We start from the raw sequence: 21,468 nt of genomic DNA, 5'->3' as shown, positions 1-21,468 counted from the left end.
GCTGCCACTTGTACAAAAGGGACCCCGGCGCGAAGCCCGATCGATTCGCCGTGAGCAAGTGTAGTCGCTGCGTCGGCAACTCTACAATCGCTTTCGTTTCTCTGGTCGCACACATTTTAGCTCTCGTTTTTCAGCACTTCAGTTCAGGTTTCGTTTTGTTGCTGCTGCAGCGCGTCTGTAAACTGTCTCGCTACTCGCTTAGAGCCAACGACCAAACGTCGTTCTTTCAAGGATGACGAGGTGCACTCGCGTCTGGATGTCGTTTCGGGCGTTAGAAGAACAAAAAAGAAAAGGATAGATGCGTAGCAGATGGGGGCGGGGGCACGGAGGCGTTGGTTTTGTCGGCTGTCACGCGCCCGTCGCTCTTCGGTGGAGGGCCGCGCACGACTGGCCTGTGCTGCTCAAAACGACGCCGCAGAAACGCCCGCTAAATAAAGACACGGCGAAGCAAAAATAAGAGAGACGAAAAGTGGGCGTTGTTTACGCTCTCGATACGTGCGAACACCAAGAGTTGTAGATGGCGCCGGGCGTGTACGTGTCAAAACAGGTACTACTTGACATGTAGGGCGGCATGATACAGTTATCTGCAGACAAATGCCGATAGCGATTACTGTCGCAAAAAGAACGTCATGTACTATGAATTTTAGCTGTACATTATGTGTGTTGGCGTAGCTACGGCTCGATCAAACAACGCGGAGTGAAATATAGAGGCGGCCCGATTCGCTTGGCAAGGCGATGACGAAACTGTCATTTCGTACCTAGCATCGTAGATCAGTGCACTTATCGTGCTGATATTTGTCATTAGCATCCACCAGCAGCCATTGAGAACGGTGTATGCTGTTTCCCGCAACGGCTAGAGATTAAATAAAAAGGGGCCAGATGCTCACGTTCTGGAGTTATGCAGGCATGGCATCACGTTCTTTTAAAATGTCAAAGCATGCAACTAATGCGTGCCTTAACTGTATAGTACACCCCGACGCATTGTAGTGAGTAATATTGGCCGCAAGATAATCGTATTTCGAATACAATTAAATATGCAATGTCCATGGAATAGTCCATCACCTGCGCAGAGGGACTCAAGAGCACTGCTACACTCTTGCAAGACGACTGGGCCCCGCGAACGCCCTTTGTTATAGAGCGGTGAACGCGCTTGTGCAATCTCATTCCATATACTGTTTGTTTTTCTATTCTGCCCGCTTCACCATAAACCTTTGTATCGTGTGAAAGCAGGCGCAACATGTATAATCTCCCTGCACAAGGCCACAAAATTCCTATTGTGCTTCCTGAAGTCGACCGGAATTCACAAACGTGTGAAATACTTCCATTTGTTATTTCTCCTGCTCTTCTTTTTTCTTCTCTATCTTATCCATTATTCTTCCTTTCCGCCTCCCAACATGTAGGGCATCCAACCGAGCACGTGCTCGGTTAACCTTCCTGCCTTTCCGCTTCGTTTCTCTCTCTCTCTCTCTAATAATTGCTGAGGCTTTACGTGCCAAAGCCACGATTTGACTACGAGGAAAGCCCTAGTGGGTGACTCCGAGTGAACGTCAACCACCTGGAGTTATTTAACGTCCTCCCAAATATAAGTACACGGGTATTCGTGTATTTCTTCCGCATGGAAATGCGGGAATCGAACCCGCGTCCTGGAGCTTAGCTGCGCGACACCTTGCCCGCTGAGCTGCCAAGGTGGGTCACCTCTCTATCTCGGTCTCTCAAGTACGAAGGGAGATAATCGGAAGACCCGTAGGAGTTATAATAAAATTGGATCTTTTAAAACACGTAAATATATGGGCAAACTAAACCAGCAAACACGGAAAGACATTGAGTGTTTCTGACTCAGTCAATTTATACTTCCTTAAAATAAAACTATAGGAGAGTAACGAAGCACTTTCAAATCGACAAACTTGCCTAAAAGGGGCTTAGAGGGTTGTTATGCATAATAAATGGACGTAGATTTGCATCTAAAGTTTGTTATGCGAGCCCTCGAAAACACTCGTGAACAATGAATTAAATCCTAACTTTTAATCAATAATTAGAAACATTGACTTTGTTTACCACCTTTTGACACATTTCTATATCGTGTTTTGCTTTAGCAAACTAACATTTTATCGATTTTGTTTTGAAGTGACTGTTTTGAGGTGAGTTGAAAATGTACGAAAAAAGAATCTGATGTTAGTAGCTGCAGAATACTTCTAAAGTATGTCAGAAAGTCCACATGACCTCATGAATTTGAGCAAAGTGTGCTGGGAATGTTCTGGCTGGTGCCCTACGGAAAAAAAGCGATGGTCCACTTATGTCTATCCAGTGGAGAGCTATTTTATTCGCACGCTGTAGAGAAGGTGTACCCTCGGGTACAACTATCAATGGCAATCAAAGAGAAGTCATTGAATACGAGCGCCACCACTAAAAGTGCTGTCGCCTTTGCGTCGAAGGTTGGATCACGTAATACCGCGTAACCATTGTAGCTCTCGCACGGCTTCGAGTGCACCGTCTTTTCACACGATTTAAAAGTGGAGCGCTTTTATTTTTCGTCGAGGAACTTCGTGCTTTGTCTTCCACAATCGCTGGCTTTCGTATTAGCATTGAAAAGACTGCTCTGGGACTCTCAGAACGCTACATCACATTGTGTTGAGGAGCTTACGGCGACCGGAACTCCGGGAGCATTTGCAGTCAATCCCAGGGGCGCGCGCTTGTCGTGGTCGGTATTTGTGTGCTTGGTCAAAAAGGCACTGTGCTTCTCTAATTGTATCTAGTTTAGGTTTCATTCGCTATCTTGAAAGCGTAATAGATGTCACAGATGCGTAGTCGCGGTGTTGTGTGTTCAGTTTTTGTACAACACCGGCTTTCATGAAATGCGGCTACATGTTTTTACAACGTATGCCTTTGGAAAAAGGCATAGCCTTCGCGATGCTTTTTTGACAACCGGCAATTCACGTTGCGGATGCTTAGGGCGGAAATTTGTTAACAACGCAAAAAACAAAAAACAAAAACAAAATCGAGGATTATGCTATTATATCACGGCTACTCGCATTTATTACGATTTAGCGATATTTGTTTCCTTTCTCGACGTTCGCTAAACTAAAAGCAGAAAACTGCGTTTCGTCTCGTCCGCTGTGTCACTAAGGGCTGAGAAAGGCAAAGAATACCTCACAATTTCGCACCGTTATCGGCATAACGAAGGATATTATATCTTTTCGCCATTTTAGCCTGGCCAAATCTTCAAAAATGTTTTCGGAATAGTTTCGGATTACTGTTTAAGGTAACGTAAACACTTCCCGCATTCTCATACTTGCGGAGTTAACGAACTTTACTCCGGAAGTCTGAGAAGTTTAGTAGTGCTAGCAGCTGCAGTTCAGAGATGTGTGTAGTCTCATCTTTACTAAGCTTCCAGCCACTCTGAACGTGACCTAAATAAAACGTCTGAACGGATCGGAGAATACAGAAAAACGAAAGCAGATGCCATACATTCTTCACGTGTGTAAAGTAAGCTGAACGAGCCTTGCTCAAAGCGTAGTTTCCAATACTGTATAGCGTACGGTCTGATGAATGCTGAGCGATATTTAGCTGTTTTTGAGATGCCACTGTAAAGGCAGATTTGGAAATAGTGGGGAGAAAGGGAACATCAAAGCGATACCCTTTGATCTGTGGCAAAACGAAGATGACGCGAGCGTCTCTTCCACCGATATGATAGGAAATATAAACGTTGGTTTGCTCAGGCCGCTTTTTTTTTGTGTGTGTACTTTACCATTTTCAGAAGACTGCTTACAATTTTATACCTGTATCAACCTTTCGTGTAAGGTTAGTAGAGAGAAAAATAAACTTAGCTACTACACTTAAAGCTGTTATCTCGAAGCTCAAACGCGGCCGTATATCATCCAAGTATATGTACGCCATTCTGTAATTTTTTAATAAAATCTAAGCCTACTACGGTGGTGGCATCCGCAAAGCCGATTCAGGGGCCCAAGTATTTGATTTTGGTGAGATATGTTACGACTTTAAAGATACCCGAAAGACGGTCGGATCCCACACAGCTTTTACACATGTGAAGCAGCTTACTACTGCCCGCAACTGCCGGATGCTATATGTAGCTTCTCTCGCGCAAAATATATTTAAGGTGAAAGCCTCAAGTGTCTCGTTGCGTGACCCCTTGATTGAAACACGGCAGGTCAAAGAAGTGGCACAAGAACCCATCTGACCTATGTCACTCATGACGTCATGCCGTGACGTCATGTGATTGGCCCCATCGTGTAACGTCATCAGCTGACATCGTCGCTTGGTCAAATGCAGTTGACTGAGAACATTAAGGCAGTTTAATTGGTTTCTCCCACAGCGCGGCTTGGTACGTCTTGCAAGAAGTCTGGTCCCCGACTGTATAACTTAATGCATTAGCAAGTGTAAAGCAGGTTCCCCCTTCAACTATTACAAAAAAGTCACAGTTTCGCTGCAACGGCGAAGCAATGAATGCGATAACAATAAATTGGAATGTAACGCGAAGAACGGAAAGCAGCTCAAAATTGCCAGCGCGTCGCTCGAGCCCAAAGGACGCACGAAAAGAACGCACACAGGACGAGCGCGAACTAATGCGTCACAGCTCGACACTTGAAGCGTACTGCTCAAACACAAAGCAGGACGCACGAAACGAACAAACAGGTACACGCACGACGAGCGCGAACTAATTGTCACAGTTGTTACTTATTTCTATTTGAACAGCGCGCTCCTTTCGCAAACGCGGCCGCTGCAGCGAGCGAAGCGAAGCACCCCACCGGCCGCCCCTTCTTTCCTAGAGATAAGCGCACGAAAGCGACCACGCCCTGTAGGACGAAGAGCAACGGCATTCGCAGGAGCGGGGCGACGATCTTTAAAGCGCGCCACACGCTTCTCTACCACACGCGCGCCCATTGCGCCATCTATGTGGCAACTAAGAAAGCATGCTGAAGTACATGGTGTATATAAATAGCTCGCTGTTAGCAGGCTGAAAGAATGTGCTGTCGTGGCCTAACGTCTAACGCGGCGGGTTGCAAAGCAGAGGTCGCCCGTTCGATTCCGCGTGTCGGAAAATATTTCTGAATTAATTTTCTTAGTGGCTTTTCTATATATATACATACTTATACATATACGGTGAATGACGGCGATGGGGACGGACATTTTCCTGCCGAGACTGTTCATACAATTGCTATCGCAATAAAAGTGTAACATTCTGCAGAAATTTTTTGTGCTGGCTGTAGAGCGTACTTCGAGGGTGTGTAGCTCTGAACACATTTCCTGTGATGATGCCGCATACGCAGAGGAACGGACACTTATCTCATTTACGCACGTAGCACTCGTAGAATAACGAATAAATATGGCAGTTATTGTTATTAAATGCCAAGCATTTCTTAGCGAACCAAAGACACTTTAAATCTATCTATCTATCTATCTATCTATCTATCTATCTATCTATCTATCTATCTATCTATCTATCTATCTATCTATCTATCTATCTATCTCAAAATTAGCATAGGAGGGCATGAGTGTGTGACGAACATGACTGACAGGCTGTGACGTAAATAACGTGACAGGCTTGTCGCGTACGTCGCTCCGCAACGGTGGTCTAGTGGTTATGACGGTCGGCTGCTGACCCGAAGGTCGCAGGATCGAATCCCGGCCGCGGCGGCTGCATTTTCGATGGAGGCGAAAATGTTTGAGGCCCGTGTGCTTAGATTTAGGTGCACGTTAAAGAACCCCAGGTGGTCAAAATTTGCGGAGCCCTCCACCTACCGCGTCTCGCATAATCATATCGTGGTTTTGGGACGTTAAACCCGAGCTATTATTGTTATTATCGCGTACGTCACGATACCCGACGTAGAGAATCATTATAGGGATTCCAGCCGGAATCGAACCCGGGCATTCTGCGTGGCGGTCAGGTATTCTACTACAGAGCCACGCCAGGTCTTGAAACTCTTTTGGAAAATGACTCCATGCAGGCGTTATGTCGGGGCAACGTCAGTTGTGGCTGCAGTGTCCGCTATCCGCTTTTATAGCAATGTAATAAGCATTATAGTATATGTATTCTTACGACTCGGCAAGCTATCTTCAAGCACTGCTCGACCCAGGAGGAATGCGCTAACGATATACGCATGTTATGCACATCATCGTGCCGTAGCACGCAGTACGTTTAGGTAAAACTGTCGCCTATGTTCCAGCATGAGTGTTGACGTTCCGTCGGACCATAAGCTACCCTTTGCGTAGCAGGATAAAAAGTTGGGCTAGTTGGTGCAATTGCATCGTTGAAGCAGCGCAAAAAGACGTAGACAAGGAAGGCACGAACACGCAGGCGAGTCAGCGCTCGTCCCGTGTGTTCGTGCCTTCCGTGTCAACGTCTTTTTGCGCTGCTTGAACAACGCGGTTTACGTGCCACTGTAGTCGACGTGCCCGATGAGCCCACGATAGCGACACAACCACTTCATTACATAATCACGTCCATCCACCTCGTAACGCGTGGCTCAAAGCCACAAAATGCAGCAAAGGCCGCTTCTCGCTGACTGCTTCGCTTGAAACTGATTCCAACGATGCGTGGGATGTGCCGGAATTTTTACGGCAGAGCTGTTAAGCTTTTCCTTAGGCCGGTTCGCGTCACAACTAAACTCAAGCAGCTCCTGGCATAGCATAGAAGAAATCTTTGTAGCGGGAATCTAACCCAGGACGTCTGCGTGGCTGGCACGTGTTCTACCGCAGAGCCACGCCAGTGCTTAGTTTCGAAAAAAAAAAAAACCTATACATGCGTCATCTAGTGGGAGGTGGGAAAGGGAAGTGAGGGTGTGAATGAAGGAAAGGAGGAGTGATGTGATGGTGAAGAGGAAGGAAAGGAGGAGGTCAGGAAGACAGGAACGGGCATGCGCCACAGAAAGCAGGTGTGTGAAGCAGCTCATATCATAGCATGGCCATGCATAGTATAGTATAGCAAGAGGGTGGGAAAGGGAATTGAGGATGAGGAGGAGTGATGCAAGGATGAGGAGGCATAAAAGAGGAGGAGGCCACAGAAAGCTGCATGGTATGCGCCACAAAAGGAAAGATAGACAAATGAGAGAAAAAGAAGACGAATAAAGAAGTCAATCTGCGTTCGCCAGGTGGCGGCGCTTGCTTGCCAATCCAAGTTAAGCCTACATTTTCTAAGGAAGGCCGCCTAGCTCCGCTGTTCCTTCAGGCTTGGCACCGCTAGTGCGAAGCTGCCCTATTTTTTTCTTGTATTGTACGGATGTCTTTACTGTATTCTTTCTTTTTTGTATGTTATGAATCTAACTGACTCCCTTGTAATGCCCTCGGGCTCTGAGGGTAATGAAATAAGTGAATAAAGAATAAATTTAGCGCCAATGTTCTTTCAACTAAATAACGCAGTTAGCTTAACTAGTCAAGTATTGTTTTTTGTTTTCTTTGCAAATGACGTCCGCCTAGGATGAAAATTCGTCTGTAGTCAGGTGGTTCTGGTAAATTTGTCAGGCACCATTGCTATTTGAAGTAAAAAAAGAACAGTACATAATCTTCACACGCTTCATGTGATAGGGAACGTACGAGGCGCCAGTCAGATCACAGCGGGCTTACATGACGCGAGTACATGAGGAAGCTTCCCCGAATTCGCATTTAGCCATCAACGAAGACTAATGCAAAATAATAAATCTGCTAAGGAACACTGTGCTATAAGAGTAGCTCATAATCCGCGTGTACAATTTACGCGACTGTGTATTTCAAGCACAAGGTACTTCGTCTGGAACTACGTCCGTAAGGAAAAAAGAAGTAATGTGAAATAACGCTTTCCTTCTGTTTCTTAATTGCTAGCAATAGTTGTGCCTATATAAGACTCTTCAGGAACAGTTAGCGCCAGTAAGCGTATTTCCCTTTCGGCGTACTTTATCCTTACGATGGTTGCAGGCGAGTGGTAACCGCTAACACACCTGACCAATTACTGTAAATGGTACATCTGTAGTTACTCATTGCTTACAGATATTCTGATAGACGTATACACATGAAGAGATAAGAGGGAAGAAAAAAAGATCGTTATATTAAAGGGATCACCTTCATCAGGTTTTATTTAAATATGTAGACAATAAAACTTACACACGGATGCAACGCAAGATCAAGGTGTGCTAAATTCGCTGGTGAATAAGTAACAACGCATCTCCCCCACACCCTAGGCCTTTGAACCTAGGCCCAAGCTTATAAATAAAAAGAAAGTCCTTCACGGCAATAAACGGCTTCTCTTCGAGGGAGGAGGCCTGCCACGGTCCATGCATATGTGATCAGCAGCGGACGACGCGTCATCTTCAAGTGGTGTCAGTATGTCGCAGATCTGTCGTTTATGTTTCTCACATGCGGGTCCCATTCGGGCCACTGATTCGGAAATTAGCTTTTTGTTTCTCACCTTTATTAAAATTTCATCGTATCATTTATTCATGATTTCGTCAGCTGATTCGCTTTGAGGGCGCTCAGGTCTTTACGATGTCTTGCCACGTTTCTTCAGACCAACCTCATTTCTTCTTGCCACCAGATTGAATGTTTTCTTCTCCTTAAGCGATACCGTTGCTCTTTTTTTTGTTACTTGTTTAAAGTATCTTTCTTCGCTCTCGACCGCTAACCTCAGTTTCTTATTGTCACCGGGATATGGTTTCTTCGAACCCTTTTCCGTCGGCCGTCCTTGCTCACACCTCCGATCCTGATTACAATCATTTGGAGCTCCCGCGTTTTCTGGGCTTGTTCGAATAGCAAATTTTGACCTCGAGCCTGATTCGAACGTTTAGCAAAAAGCGTCCTCGAGTATTGAAACTAACGCTGGGTGTGTTTTCGTTCCTTTTATGAAAAGTAGTAAAACAATCCTAACGTAACTTACATGGAAAATAATGCATGTTCGGTACGTGTTACATCGTTCATGACGTTTGCGGTCAAGCAAAGAGAGAGAGAGGGGGAAACTGCGCAGAATCCACAGACGATTATTGTCGACGCGTGCAAACAGCCGTACGCTTCAGGAAAACTATTCGCTATATTACATGAACTCTAAGCATGGCGGTGTTTATTTGTTGCAGTCAGGGAACTTCGGTAACTTTTGTTGCTACATAGTGTAATTCTGCAGAGAACACAGCCACTCATCAGCACACCTCCTCCAGTAGTATACGCACAGAGCATGTGCGTCTGGAATATCTGTAACAGTTTGCGTTCGGTGAAGAATGCGCCCTCAAACATACATCAGCTTGTAGGACTATGGAATAAATGAATGTCATACTGTCTTCGGGATCGGCTTGTGTACCTTGCTACCACAATGGCTGCAGGAACGGCGCGTCGACTACAGTGGATCGATCCTTGCGATTGTGCAATATGGAACTGCCGTTTTACTGGAGAGGCCAAACCCCGGGAAAGGGGGAATTGAGAGGTTTGCTTTATCAGAGGAATTGTGCTCTTTATGGCATACAGTTTTTTGTACTAAGTTTATTTAATCGATTTTGTTGTTTTACCGTGTAGCTTTGGGGCAAACAGCCAGCAACCAGTGCATCTTTGGGGTTGTTGAGATGGGAGATGCACATCAACTGCGGGCGTACATCGTTCAGTGAACGCGTCTCCCGTATTTTCAGTTTCTGCCCCGGCGGATGGATAGATGGATGGATACTGTGAGCGTCCTCTTTATAGGGTAGTGCCCTGTGAGCCACTAACATGCACGCAAAAACACGCAATTTCCAGTAAATTGCAATGCAGGTACTGAGCCAATGCACTGGCGCAATGCGTGCTCAATGTTGCCTATTATCCAGCAGCTAAAGTAATCTAGGCCAATTAATTAATTTAATTAATTAATTAAATTATTTAATTAATTGCAGACTGTGAACCAATGGAGGTCTACACAGGAGATGAATTTAAGAAATAGTCAACGTATGCCAGACCTTTCAGTTACAGTTTAATATGGGCACTGCTACAAGAGGTGGTGCATATTCACAATGGAGACTGATGCCAAGCACTTAGAACGCGTTGTAAGGTTTTCCTTCGTAGATCCCCAGGCTCACGTGACAGCTGGCGTGTCAGGGCCTACCACATTCCAAAGCCTACATTGACAAACTTCCTCCATCCGGAAAGGATGTCGGGAAGGAAGCAGCTACACGGGTATACGTGCACGTATGTCACGTTGCAAGACGGAATTCTAGGCTTGGAAGAGAGATCGGAAGGAAGTGAGGCTTGTTGAACAAGCTCCGATAGCATCCTTGAAAGCAGCTAAGACTTTTTTTCGGAAACGAGGAAACAACGAACTCGTAAGAAAGAAAGACTGGGCCCAACTCACCCAACAGCAAGCGTTGAAACCAGTGCACGGTAATATAGGGATTGGGCACAACCAGTTCATACCACATATTTTTTGGCAGATAATTTCCTCCGTAAGTTAAACAAAAAACGTGTAGGCATCTTTTTCTACGAGGCATATAAGGATGTCTAGCCTCGGAACATTTCTTTTGAATCTTTCACGTATAGTCGCTAAAGGTGCCGTAAAGCATACAGCTCTGCTTCTCATTTACCGTCATTCTTCTTTGATTATTGATTGATTGATGACTGACTGTCATAAGTCTGCGTACTCATTTTAAAGGCGTGAGAGATAGCGTTAAGAAGCGATGAAGGTGGTAAGTATACTTGAGTATGTGATAGGCAATGACTACCGGTCAATCTTACTGGAAGTCAATATTAACAATGCTAGTGCAGGTTACCGCGAGTAGGAACGAAAGTCAATGTTGACACTATTGAGCAGGCTTGAATGTGACTGTCGCTCAGTGTCAGTGGACCTGGCTACCCGATACTCGAACCACAAGGCGGTCGGTTTTTTTGTTTTTTTTTGCCACCGCAGAGCACTGGGTGATCGCCGGGCACCGAATTGACCACACATGTGTCACGAATACTTTCGATTTCATCGTGTATACTACACTGCATTCGCTAGGCGTCCCTAGCGCTCAGCGAATGCGCAACCACCGGCAGATACATGCTCGAAGCATCGCGTTTCAGTCGCTGAGCACAACACATGAGTGAGTGGCGGTGAGTGCGACTGAACACCAGCATGAAGGCGAGTGGGTGGTGGTAAGTGGGAGTGACATTAAGCGGAAACTAAACAATATGTTAGTTGGTATACAAGTGGGCGTATTAGGAAAGTGAGTGAGTGCCGACTACCGTGAGCGCGCACAAGTGCCCCTGTGAAGATATTTGTGAACGATTATGATTGAGCATCCGCTTATTCTGCTAAGCTATGCGTCTGGCAGCGTACCTATTAAAACCCTTTCAGAAATCTTTCCCGGTGGGTGGCGTGTACGTTCCATTCCTGGGAATTTTTTTCCGCAGCCCATAGTTCGTTCCTTCGCTGCATTGGACGATACTTTCGTTGAGCGAAGGTCACCTTTATGAAGACCGTTTTTAATCTCGATTTTCTTTCTCACGTGCGAGACATTTGCATATTTTCTTTATCACCTCCTTTTCTTCTTCTCTGTACTACTACTACTACTACTACTACTACTACTACTACTACTACTACTACTACTACTACTACTACTACTACTACTACTACTACTACTACTACTGCTACTACTGCTACTACTACTACTACTACACGATGACGGCGTGATTAAGACATGAGAATAAGGCAGCGTGGCTGGCATATATTATAGACTGATAATATACGCGGTAGAACTTACAACCAAATATTACGGCCTCGACTCGGTGGAAGCTCTTTCGAAAATAGGGCCATGTGACGCACGGCGGGTCACCACAAACTAATTTTAAATTCAGGAACAGCGTGGTAGCATAAATCGAGCCATCGTTTCATCGAACTTAAAAGAACTGAATACTGGGTAAGTTGGAACTTAATATTGGGCAAGACGTTCGTTTTTTGCGCCTTTCATTTCCAGTTTCATCGAACAATGGAGCAGATTTCTAAAGTTAAAGAACTCCCCGACGCCAATGCGATGTTGGCGTATACACGGCAAGCCCCTCCCGACCGTAAAGGACATCGTCATACTCGTGGCAGACACTCATGCAGCATGTAGTATTTATTCTAGCGGCAAAATTTCGAGGTTCCCACATCGCGTTCTGACTGTACAGCATCAGAGGACACCAAGGCACGAGCGCTTACGCAGCAACAGGCAGGCACGCGCTCTTGCCCGAACGCGCGTACACCGAGCGTTAAGATACTGCCGCAATGAGTTTCATCCCGATCCGCTGCCGTAAACGTACGTGCACCTCCTACAGGGCTACCGCCTGTCACAAAGAAGGCTACGACCACCGCACAATGCCTTCACGCGAGAAGCCATAAAGTAGGGTGGACTAGCAAGCAAATACGTATCCAGATATCCAGAAGGGTTCTTAGCTTAGCTAGTTTGTTTATGTTCGTGATGGCGAAGCAGCGTAGACGACGGGACGAGCGAAATAGATAGGGCAATGCGCTGACTATCAACGGTTCTTTTTTCAAGTTTGGAGTCATACAATACATAAGGCAGAGGATGCAAAGGGAACAACTGCATCTATTAGTGGCTCGGCCGACCGGCCAACACGACAGAGCATCGGAAAACAGGTAGCTTGTCATATATTACGATTTAACACGTGTAAAACTGACCTCTTACCTGCTCTAGATTTGCACGTGTTAAATCCTAATGTATCACTTGATCCGGGATTAGTATGTATCACTGCCGGCCAGCGAGTCACTTATAGATAGCACTGAGCCCTTTTCGGGCTTTTTCTTATTGTATATTGTGTGACTCAGAATTTGAAAAAGAAATGCCAGTTTACAGTCAGGACATTGTCTGTTTTCTTTAACTCATCCCGTCCTCTACGCTGTTTCTTCACAATGAACGTAACATTGAAGTTTGCACAATATACATGCACAACGTTAACTTAAGTTAACGTTGTGCATGTATATGCTTAGCCAGTGCTTAGACAATTGTCTAAGCATTGGCTACATTTTTCGTTCAAGGTCTCATTACCTACTAGACATCTACATATCCGACGTGAAAGGAAAAACTACATATTTTTTCAGATCTCAGTAGCGTGCGCAAACATATCGCTCTCTTAAATATGCGCTCGCTTTAACGTTCTTCGTTAGCCTGAGTTAAGATAAATTGATTGGTAATTAACAAAAATGGCGCAGTTAAGTCATCCATTTTCAGTAATTTCCAAGTGATTAGCTAGAATACTTCTCGGATTTGCATGAAATTTCTACTTACAATAGCCAGACAAATCTTTCAAGACATCTTTGCGAACGTGGCGACAGTTTAATCTCTAAAGCTAGTTTATTTTTTTTTTTTGGAATGCTTTGTTATTCAGACATGCAGGCCGAAACAAAAGTTTCTCACCATTTTTCACAACGTAAGTAGTGCAGAAAATTCGTTTATAGACTGTTCATCCGTCTCCTGGTTTAGTCCACTTTGGTCGAGGTCGCGTGGTAGCATTTCGAGTTTGCCTTTTGCGCAGCGCGATGCGTTACCTGCTCAGTCACGATGTCGCAAAGATTGATTGCGTGACGGCGTGACGCCGGCAATTTAGGACATGCTGCGCAAGTACTATTCGGCACCTATCTGCCTGTACTGCCCAGTCAAGTGGTCAAGGGCTCAAGCGAGCTTCGTAAACGCGCTCCCTCTAATTCTCATTCGGTCGCCTGCGTAACCGAAAGCCACTTCTATGCTCTGAGCTTCGTGCGTGATCTCGCACCCAATCATCCATGAGCCGCAAACCTCCCGCAGTAGTTTCCCTCCCGTCGTGACGCATGCCAACGAGGAATTTTCGTCATGGTCTCAGTGAACCGTGGCTGTTAGGCCTAGCCAGCGCTGCTTCGCCGGATGTCAGGGGCTGACGTTACGATTCGATGCCGAGCAGACGGCAGATCTATTCGCAGCAGCCGCCTCTCTGACCCTCTCGAATCCCTAGCGGTTTTCTGAAAGGCGAGAAGTATGGGCTCGTCTACGAGAGGGGGAGCGTACCGGGGTCAACCCGAATGTCGCTGAAGCTTCTTCACGACCGCCATTTGTTGGATGTTCTGCACATATTTGATGTTCCAGAAATCCAGCGAGACGCCATATACACGTATATAGCATTATGAAACTTGTTTTCGGTTACATATTTGCCAAAAAAAGTGCGACATCGTTTCTTCTACTCTTTCCGTTCCCATGCAGTGCGAGTGTGCACTAAATTTCACGCGTATGTAAGTCAGCAGCCAAAAAGGGAAAAAAATATTGGAATTTAAATTTCGTCTAGACATGAAGGTTCTGAAAGCCCTTCTCAAAAGAACCTTCCTGCATGCCCAAAACTGAAAAATCCTGCAAGGAGTAGGCCAGCTGAACACAATTTAAAGCTCGAACGCTCTTTTATATCGCGTCCTTTCACGCATAGGGATCGTCGCTCATATGCTGTTTGTTCCCAGGCAAGGCAAAGCAAGCTATATAGGACGTTTTACTGCGTCATCGTTCAAGTTTAATAATTGGTCACAAATGACTTTGCAATGGGCACACTCAAAACTGAGGAAACAGGTTGATGCGTTTTGTACGCTAACATGTCTCACTGTTGCACAGACAAAAATTAATGATTGGGCGTTTAAAACTGTACATGTGGTTTTGTATTTGGTTTTTTAAGTATAGCCTAATTTCTGAACGTACAGTCCTCACGGATTGAAACGCGACGGCACAATTTTCAGTGTAACGGCCGGCATGTGCGATTGCTAGAGATTACCGGGTCATGCCTCTACGAAACCAAATCCCACAGGTGAGGTTGGCTCTGACGCAAGTTTCGAGTCGAAATTACGCCGATATTACACGAACTGAAGGCGGTGTAAATAAAAGCACGTGCATTACTTAGGCCTAAATTGTCGCATTTCAATCCGTGAGTACTGCACATCGCAGGCTGCGTACGGGCAAAGGAGTGCACGCATCGCTCCAGCAGGTATACAGAGGCAGCAATATTGACATGGCCAGCCATATCTTTAGCGAACGCCCCACCGCCAATAGATGACAGAGTAGATAGCCGGGCAAATGATGCCATTGACCGTCTATTAAGAGCAGTCGCAGGAGAGTAGGCGTGGGGCCGCATAAATTTTGGATGTCTCATACGCTCCCTCTCTCCCTCGCGCGCGTGTGCGCACGTGTGGGCGTAATTTAAAACGACGCACGATCCAGATAGAGCTTCCATGGCAAAGCTGAGCAGTTTAATCTTATAGTTTGGCCATTCGCGCGTAAAGTAACAAACTAAATGAGTATTGTTGCTGTTCTTTCAAGAAAAAGTTTCGCGCCGCGTTCCACGGAGTAAGCAATGGAACATTTTCGAGATGAAGGAACGTTCTGCGTAGAGCATCAACAGCAAACAAAATGACGATAGCTAGTGGTAGCTACAAAAAACAAGTAAAATAAAGTGGTGCGTACTAGTAGCAGCCTCGCTGTCATTTATTAGATGGCGAAGAACGTTAATGATGCCGGGTTCTCCCATAACTGTAATAAGCTTAATGCATTCATTTGCCGCCATGCGGGCGTACCTCAAAACTTCATTTGCGTTTGTAGACGTGACGCGCAGGCATTCGTGAGTGTATGCAGTTATTAGAATGCGCTGCTCCGTCTGTTTGCTTTGTGCCCCCGCATGCCCTTCCTGACCGAAGTGCGAGGCAGCAAACCAGACGCGCGGCTGCATCAGCACCCCGCATTTTTTATTCTCTGGGCCCCTCTCTCTCTCTCTCTGTGATATTTGCGCTTCGATTTTTTTCTCGAGCGATATTTTATCCGATGTTGCTCAACGTGGACCAAAGCGCTCTCAAGAAGATTGGGCCGAAGAAAAGTGTTCGCAGTAGTTCTTATTATTACTAATATTTTTAATACTTGCATTGAGAACAGATGCGTCATTAAGACAAACAAAGATAAGGGAAGGGAAGGAGCTTGGTCCTGACAACTGCCACAAAATATAAGTCACGGTCAAATGAAAGCGCATGAAGTAAAAGACATCAGGTAAAGGTACTTTATACGCATAGCAGCTAAATACAATTTTGCAGTTTTTTTTAAGTCTATAACAAGGGACGTTTCTTAATGAAAACTGTATGTTTTGCGCTACGACCAAAACTATTTTGCGACCCCCCCCCCCCTTCTTTTTCCCTTTCCCCCCTTCCATTTACTTTTCATCGAAATGCTTTTTTAAGAGTAAGCTTTAAGCTCGGGGGTGCTGCCTAAATACTAAGAAACAAAGAAATTATTGTTTTATAGCAACCCCTGCACCTAATTTAATGAAGTTTTTGGCACATTTAAAACGAAAAGTTCAAGTACAGTCATTGTAGCAAGTGTTTTTTTTTTCTACCTGCACAATTATAGGCACAAGTAAAATTGCATTTTTTTTTCTTCTTTTTTTTCTTTTTTGCGGATTCGGTTTCTGGCCAAATGTCCGCATTTTCATGAGGGCATAATGAAGAAGCGCGCGTGCAGTTATATATCGTCGTCCGTTTAAGCAACGTGCTGATCCGGTCAGCACCACTACGCTGACCACTCAACGCAGAGCAGTTCAGTAGAACGTCGCCAAAAGCTGTTGGGACTGGATAGTACAAATGGCGAGCGGCAACAGCCAACAACACTTCTACGTGACATCATCCATCCATGAACCGTGTTCACATTCGCAGTATTCCCACTGCCAACTTCAAGTCCTAAAGCCAAATGCAGTGGCAAGCATAGGTTAAAGAAAAGTTCGCTTTATTTAATGAATGAACGAACGTACGCCATCTGCCTCAAAATCGGTGATGGCGCGACTCCATTCACGCATGCGCAGGGGCGGATACAGGCAACGCTCGTTTTGGGTCATTGGAAGCGGGTCATGGTGACATGGTAGCTTTGTAAGTGAACGAGCATTTATGCATGTTTTACATACACGACAAAACATTCTTTGTTATTCAAGACAGCTATGAAATTCGAGCTTCATAAGCGCTTCAGCGAGATGACGTTCTAGTCGGAAAGAAATAAACGTCGGGCAAGAAAAGCTTTCGACAACGTGCGCTCTCCCCTTTGTCTCGCGAGTTGTCGCTACTGTTTCACCATACTCGGGTGACACTTTCTTCTGATAATTAAAGCACAGGGTTGTCCTCCAAATTTGGAAGAGCTTTTTTCCGGCTACCTGCACGTCAGGAAACGCGTCCTGCAACTCATGGCTCACGCGAGCAGTCAAACCAAGAGGTAATACGCATTTGCATGTTTCTCAAGCAATGGACCTCGGCTGCAGCATCATAAGTGCAAGAAATCATCGTCTCTTTAAGCAGTTACAAGGACGATGTGATGACTGAGTCATAAGATGTTGCGCATGACTCATTATGCCTTACATAGATGTCACCATTCTGAGTGTAAACTACAGTACGCTCCAGGATCCTGTCATCTACGTGGCGCTGCATTGCTTCTTAGAGGTATCATATAGGTCTCAAGATATGAATGAATGTTTCTATGCCAAAACGAAAGAAAGAAAGAAAGAAAGAAAGAAAGAAAGAAAGAAAGAAAGAAAGAAAGAAAGAAAGAAAGAAAGAAAGAAAGAAAGAAAGAAAGAAAGAAAGAAAGAAAGAAAGAAAGAAAGAAAGAAAGAAAGAAAGAAAGAATAGTTGACTAACCCTTAAGCTTACTTTATTGCATTCCTGTCTCCGTAAATATTTACTTGTGCGATTAGCACCTTATGTTTTTAATCGCCGCGACGGTCGCGTTATTATCACATGGATTGTTACGGTCAGAAGAAAAACAAGAAGTGTTTTCTCTGCACCAGATGCAGGTCAAACTCTCAGCGTTTGAGCCGCGCATAAGCAGCTCTGAAGGCTCGCGCAGACGGCGAAATTTTCTATCACGCTAGTAGGCGCGATCCATTTATATCAGAATGCGGGCTTGTGCACTTACGAGCCTCTATAAAAAGAAGCAATCACACTCGCCTCTCGTTTATTTCTGTGCAGCATCATCATCGCGAACGGTCGCGCTGCAGCTATAATGATGCGATACGCTACAGCGAACACTGCGTCGATTGCCCTTTCAGCTACACCGCGTGCATTACTGTGCAAGGCGTCGGTCGCGCTCACCAGTACGTTACATAGCACCATCAGGGTTGCCAGGTCGAAAAGACAAAAAATAGCCAGAAAATTGGGAAAACTGGCCTAAAAGCAGCCAACTTGACCGAAGTGCAGTAAAAGTAGCCAAAAGTAGCCACACGTGCGTGAAAACAACTACGACGTTATTATTTGAACGACTAAATACAAAAGCCTCTCGCGAAAATGTAAATAAGTACAACATGAACACTTCAAGATCAGAATTGTTAAGATTCAATCATAAATTTTTTACTTAAGCAATCACTTCGCGCACGATGACGATTTTCCTGCGCTGTTGCAAAAATGGCACTCTCTTCACGCGTTTTTGAGGGCTTTTCTTCAAAGGACTAGAAGTAACGACAATATAAATTAGTATATGGCGCGAGTGTGCTCAAAATCACAGTTGCTGTGACTGAAGCATAAATTGTGTGACTGCCGAATCCCAGGAAATGACACAATGAGTTCATCGGATATCAGATTTCTAATGTGGATGAGTGCAGAGTGCCATGGATGCGGAGCCCTTTCGATTGTTCTGTTGACTTTCAATTATTGTTTAAAGTCACGTTTAGCAATAGGTAGTCTGCAAAATGAGTCCCCATGCAACAGTTCTTCCCGAGTCCCAGCCATGTATCCAGAAGCCCCTTTTGTGTGTGTGTTTGCGCGCGAGACCTCCCACACTGACAGGTTATAAAATTATAGTTATTTAGATTTTTATTTATTGGCCCCCACCATTAACCCTTACACCTTGATTAACTAAGGCAACCACAAAACCACACGGGACACAGAAAGAGACAACACGAAACGGTCACCGCTTCGAGTTGTGTCTTTCTGCGGTTACCTTCGCTAATCATAAATCACCAACTGGCCGACACCTACACCCTTCTAACACCTTTACTCCTGCTTAGGCAACTGAACTATCCTTTTCATTATAGTTCACTGCCTGGGCAATCCAAGTGCCGAATTCAACTTTGGGAGCTGGAAACATGTTTTGGGCGTCAGGTTTTGACACCACATACTCGAATGCCGGCGGCTGCGAGGTCACTACTTATTGATAATTTGGCTCAAATCGAGGGAACAAGAAAGTAGCCAAGACGTTTTTTTCTGGTGCCACCGGCCCAAGAAAGTAGCCAAACATTGCAACTCTGAACACCATACCTACATACAGACAACATATAATAATAATAAAGCACCTTTTTATTCGCAGACCAATTACATTAATTCAGACTTTCGCAGCAGCTCAGAAACAAGGATGCCACGTGGTCACACCGAAAGCCTCATTGAGTTCAAACTAATGCTGCAAGTATACGTACGCACGCTTAATCCACAGCTGCCGTCTTTGCACTACACACACTTGCTCTGCAGACCGCTATTCACACGGATAAATCAAGAAAACACCACCTGCTGTACCAACGACGCACCCGGCGATGCCTGCACCATTTTTCAAAGTGGATTACCTGTTGTGTGCAACCAAGAGCAGGTTTCGTCCTTGTATTAACTCCATTCTCGCGTAGTCTGGCATTGAGATTAGTTTGTGAAATGGGATGATTTCTTTTTGTAACTGAAATTATTCATGGACCAAGAAGTGTTGCGGAGCCCCCTTATTTTCTGTCGCGTGACGCAGATGTTCATGTCGACGACTGGGAATCTCCAGCGTGAACGAGGCTTCAAAGCTGTACTGAATAGGATACTTTCCTATTCATCCTCACACTATGCCTACTGTCAAATTATCTCGTAACCGAATTTTCAGCCAATCATAGAGGTTGTAGCTGCACTTTAGACCAATCAGGGCAGTCAGTTATGATGGTAAAATTTGACAGTCCCTCGTGCTCTGTCGAATTCTCACGTCCAGAATATTACCCATAGTTAAGAAGGTGACACGCGGCTGCTATTCGTGCAGATGTATTGTCTCGCGGCAAGCACATGAAGAGTATGCATGCACCTTGCGCTCTAGTATATATCGACACCTTGCAGAAACTGGATGGTGCTACGACGCTTTTATTTATCACATCAGCGTCACCAACTTCGGCCATGTGACGCAGGCGCGCATTTAACAGCGTTCATCGAGAAAGTGCAGCAGGCCTCTTATGGCCCGCAGCGCAGGTGACGGTCGAAGCTATGGTCCCAGTACTTTTAGGTGCGAAGCACCTTAAGCGCCCGGGCTGTCAGCGTCTCCTGTCGTCGCCCGTCACGGTAAACCAAGTGGCAAATAAGACGGCGCGTTCGCTCAGGAAAACCTCACGAGAACGCGCGCTCGCCCGCGAGAGACAACGCCACGTGCGCTTCTCCGAGTGGCCAATAAGACGGCGCGTTGGCTCAGGAAAAGCTTTGTTTCTGCGATGGACGATGTCTGTAGCAATGAGAGGACGCCGTCCTCTCATTGCTATTGACGTGTTCCTATGGGAAACACCGCTACTTCGCACCTCCACGGGTTTCGCGTTAGTGGAGCTGTCTTGTATAGTGTAGTATAGCAAGGGGTGGGAAAGGGAAGTTAGGAGGAGGAAAAAGAGGAGGGCAACGCCACCAGCTCGACCGCTTCCTTCGTCTTCGCGCTACTGGTGCGTACCTGCCCCAGTTTTTTTTAATTTAGTGAATTCTCTGTCGTCCCATCGGTTTAAAGGGGCGCGCAATGTCTGCGTCACTGTTAAAAGGAGGGCAGTATACAAGCACACGTTCCATGTTCTCGTCGCGGTCACTAAGGATGCACGACGCATTGTAGATTTAATGGGCACCGCTGCCGCTCGTCTTGCTCGCAACCGTGACTCACGTGCGTCTACGATGCCAAGACAAACGCGCCACACTGGTACGAGCGTGATGATATTCTATCGAAGCTTCAACTGTGTATATGTTTACGTCAGAGAACTGGGTGTCATCTTATACAGCGTGCTTGCCATTTCTGTATCTGCCTACAAATTCCTGTACTTGCCGCCCTTCGATTCTACCTGTCATCCTATCTCACATTAAAAACACCGGTTTCTTTCTTTCCTATGCCGTTCACTTCATCTGCATAATGACAGTCGTAGCTGACGCCTCTGGAGCATTCAGCGTCTTAAACTTCAACAAACTGCTTTGAATGCATGGACCACCACAACTGTTTTAACGTTAATACCAGCCGGGATTATTTTGACTACTGAAAAATCAGGGGTAAAAGATGGACCACAAGACGCAGGTCACGACGGTGCAATATGTAACTTAACTTTTTTTTTTCGCAATAGTTTATGTGCGCATGCCTCAAGATGCTGCTGGAGGTTTACAAGTTTTTTTTTCACATGAAACTATTATGATTTATATAAAACCATTATCATGTTCCAGTTGGTCCAACCACTCTGCTACTTATTTTATCTAAGGGACGACCGTTGGTTACGTAATGCACTCCGCGCTTCTGTCCCTGACAGGCAATGTATAGACCTTTTCGCTGCTTGTAA

General features: G+C 45.4%; 1 protein-coding gene across 1 annotated transcript in view; it reads left to right on the top strand.

Moving 5' to 3' along the window:
• Window positions 1-21,468, top strand: part of LOC119382025 (hemicentin-2) — a 283,040-nt gene that overhangs the window by 12,438 nt on the left and 249,134 nt on the right. The gene's annotated exons all lie outside the window — the stretch shown is intronic.

The sequence above is a fragment of the Rhipicephalus sanguineus genome, chromosome 1 (assembly GCF_013339695.2).
Source record: "Rhipicephalus sanguineus isolate Rsan-2018 chromosome 1, BIME_Rsan_1.4, whole genome shotgun sequence".
Taxonomy (NCBI): domain Eukaryota; kingdom Metazoa; phylum Arthropoda; class Arachnida; order Ixodida; family Ixodidae; genus Rhipicephalus; species Rhipicephalus sanguineus.
The sequence above is the reverse complement of the archived record's forward strand: the minus strand, read 5'-3'. Positions and strand labels throughout refer to the sequence as shown.